A 3,846-nucleotide genomic window follows, 5' to 3' on the forward strand; every position below is an offset into this window, starting at 1 on the left:
ATTTTTCTAGTACTTCTTTACGTGCGGATCAACAGTTCTTTACCTGCATCACAGACGTTCCCTCCCTGCAGCACAATGGCTCCAATACTGTCTCCAAGGCTTGCAGACCCCCTGGACCACAAAGGTTGATTCCACCTCCTGGAGTCACGTATTCATGCATTCCAGTTCCTAGAATAACAACTCTCCACCTGCATTAGTCACGTATGCCCATCAGCTAAGGCTAAACTCTTTAACCCTGGAGTTCCCCTATCCCTTCCACTTCCCCCTCCTCCACCAGGGCAGCACTGGTGGAGGGGGGGAAGCACCAGCTCCCGGGCAGGGTGCACCAGCCCCTGCGTGGCAGATGAGGCTCTCCATGTTGACCGTGGCCAGAGCCTTTGCAAACAAGCCCGGCCAGAAAGGTTCACCATTTATTCCAGCTGCTTTAATGAGAACATCGATCTTATCCTCCGTCGCCGTCACCTCATCATCATTCAGGGTAAAAGCCCACAATGCAGCCGTGTGCCCTGACCAGGAATCAAACCAGTGACCTTTTGGCTTGTGGGGCCTGGTCCCTGATTGGGGGTGGGCGAGAGGCAACTGATCGATGTTTCTCACATCGACGTTTCCCTCCTTCTCCTTCCCTTCTTCTCTCTCTAAAAATAAATAAATACAATCTTTTTTTTTTTAAAGTTTTGATAATCGACACCCAAATTTCATGCTTATTTTTTTCTACTTCTATCAATTTCCTGACATATTTAACATAAACAGGAATATCTTTTCAGTCACTAGAGCAATTGAAGACTCCAGTAAAAACTCAAGAGAAGACACTATGTCTTGAAGAACTCTGGCACATACATGTATATTCCATGTTGCGTTTGGTTTCCCATCTCTTCTTGGCTTGGATCCCCATGCAAGTCTCTTCTTTTTTTTTTTTTTTGAGCAACCTGTGAAAGGGAAGCTGTTCCCTTTCAGCTTTTACAAAGTCATGGCAAGCATTCGATTATTACACTACACTCTGGGGTAGCTAGCTGGTTGCCGAGTTCCTCAGCTTTCTCCTTATTCCACTCTTTCTTAAAAAAAAAAAAGAGTTTATTTGTTCATTTCTAGAAGAGAGGAAGGGAAGGAGAAAGAGAAACATCAATGTGTAGTTGCCTCTCACATGAACCCCACCGGGAATCTGGCCTGCAACCCAGGCCCTAGACTGGGAATCGAACTGGTGGCTACTCGATTCATAGGCTAGGCTGAGCCACACCAGCCAGGGCACTGTAGTCCACTCTTTCCACAGCTTGGTCTATGCTCTTTTCAAAGCTGGACTTCTCAAGGTTGTTGGTTTTTCCCCCTCTTTTTAACAGGGGGTTCAAAGCTGTCATTGACTCCAAAATACTACGTTCCTTCCACTGGGCTTTATCGGAGGACTGCCCACTATGACATTCTTCTTCATTTTTCAATTCATCGTTTTTGGAGTGTTTTTTCCTTTTCCTTTTGAGTCTTGAAGTTGAGTGTTTTTTATGCAATTCTTGAAATTTAACTCCAGCAGGGCACTCTTACTATGCATTTACATTGGCCTTTGCTCCTGTTTCTGGTCCATCAGTAGGGAAATTCAGTTTTTGTAATGGTTCCCTCTTCTTAATCTTCCTGTAAGTTAAGTCCAGAGTTCTCTGTGTCTTCCTCCTCAGAATTCAACTCCACGTCACTTTCACGTGAGCCGGGAGGTAGCAGCCCACTCCACATCTTTTCTTCGGTCAGGGGCCGACCCCCAAACCTCTCTTTTTTTACCCTACCCCTAAGAAGCCATTTTGGACATTTCTTCCCCCCGTCGAAACCCCGCTTAGAATTTTCATACCCCAGATAGCTGTTTATGTACTCTATGTGCATCCGTGTTTTGAGACTGAGAAAGATTTTTTAATTCAAGATTTTATTTATTCATTTTAGAGAGAAGGGGAGGGAGGGAGGAAGAGAGAGAGGGAAATGTTGGTGTGAGAGATGTCAATCAGTGGCCTCTTGTACGCCCCCAACTGTGCACCTGGCCTGGCTGGGAATTGAACCAGTGACCTTTTGGTTTGCAGACTGGTTCTTAATCCACTGAGCCTTGAAGAGCCCTTTCAGCAACCATAGATCACAGCCACAGCTGAATCCCAGCTCGGGCTCAGCTGGTCTACACTGGCCGATGTAAAGCCACTTTATTGCTCTAATAATGGTCCATTTCACAGATGAGAGTCCTGGGGATGCATGCTCACTGGCCGGCAGTGAGCACGGAACGCTGCGGCGGATGGTTCGTCAAAACTCAAGAAAGACATACACAGAGACAAGCAATTTCTGTGGGGAAGTAGGAACGAGATGGCCACTCTCTCTGGTGGGGAGAGAGTGTCCCATTCCCCCACAGAGGCGTTTGCATAAGAATTCAGGTAAAGCTCATTACTCATTGCGAGGAAGTAAGGATCAAACAATAGGTAACAAGGAAGTTTGAGGGCCTATTTTGAGTCAGGGTCAAAGAGCTGTATAACTTTGAGGAACAAACTTACTTCTTCCTTGGACCCTTGTCATTCAACTAAACAAAGCAGGTTTCACAGGAATTTACATATTCTTTCTTAGGTCTGATCACGGGGGGAACCCACCCTTTCCAGCACAGGGTGACACCACCCTGTCATTGTTTCAGGCTTAGGTGGAGCAAGGGAAGTAAGGCAGCCAAGAGATTAGGAGATTTCTTGCAGGCATAATGAGGACTCAGGCTTTGTCAAAGCCGAGGAGCGAGGGCCCATCACCCCCTTTTTCTGTAGCCCCCAAAGTCCTTCCTTAGGGGCCTCTCACGTGATCATGCCTGTCTTAGGTCGTTCCTCCCTTGGGGAATCTTACCCGTCATTGGCTAACTGACCAAGCATTGGGGGTCGGTTATAGATGAAGTAAAAGGAGCAGAAGCGGTGCTCCTGCCAGGGAGATAAGCCTGTCTCCTTGGTGGCTTACGGTTCAAGGTCATTCCCTCAGCCTTAGCCTTGGCGGGGGTTATAGCTTCTGATCCCAAGCAGGGCGGTTCTCAACCTCCTGGGGCCGAGAGGTTCGGGAGTGAAGCAGATCACAGAGTGAGGGGTTCCATGGCTTGTTTTCTCCGGAGCCTCCCCAGCAGGGCCTGCCCCTCCGGGAGGTGGGACCGCACCCTGGTCTCTGCAGCACAGCCCGGTCCTACTCAAAGTGCGGGCCTCACAGCAGCACCCGGACACGAATTGTCTGGTGCCTGTCCACACTAACGTAAGTACAGGAATCGAGAGTGAGCCTTTAGAAGTGCTTATAACACACTGATAGAGAAATTGTATGCCTACTCACTCTAATAATAAAAACTCTGGTCTTGGATACTGTTTTTTTTTTTAATTTTTTGATTTTTTTGGCTTTCAGTTTTCTGATTCATTTTCATTGTATTTTACAAAGGTGTTGATCTGTGATGGGTCGGGTTTCTTGTTTATAAGCTGGTCCTTTGTCACTGATATTTGAGAAGCACAATATGGAAGCTGTGTGCCCTTGCACACACAGCAGAGAAGGTCTGTGACCTCAGGATTAAAGAAAGAACACTAACGCGGTTGTTTGGTTGCGAGGACAGGTGGATGGAGCTCAAAGGTCTCTTAGCCTGGACGGACACAGCCTCAAAGTCATCAAAGCCTGGCTCCTGGAAGGTCTTCCAGCCCCAGGGCATTGCTTCCCACTATCCTGCACTCACTTCTGGAGAAGACCGGCTGCTCGGCTCAGCAGTGGGGCCACGAGGCAGGAACGGCCCCCTGGTCAGGGGTGAGCCCCCTGCTCTGACCAATCTTGTCCTCAAAGCTCTCCCTGAGGTTTTCACCAGTGTCTAATGGGCACACGGCCTGTGTGTGCCCC

At 48.1% G+C, this 3,846-nt stretch overlaps 1 pseudogene; it reads right to left on the reverse strand.

Moving 5' to 3' along the window:
* Positions 1–229: 229 nt before the first annotated feature.
* Positions 230–1,713, reverse strand: LOC114499125 (annotated as a pseudogene).
* Between the last annotated feature and the right edge of the window lie 2,133 nt (positions 1,714–3,846).

This window comes from Phyllostomus discolor, chromosome 6, assembly GCF_004126475.2.
Source record: "Phyllostomus discolor isolate MPI-MPIP mPhyDis1 chromosome 6, mPhyDis1.pri.v3, whole genome shotgun sequence".
Lineage (NCBI taxonomy): Eukaryota > Metazoa > Chordata > Mammalia > Chiroptera > Phyllostomidae > Phyllostomus > Phyllostomus discolor.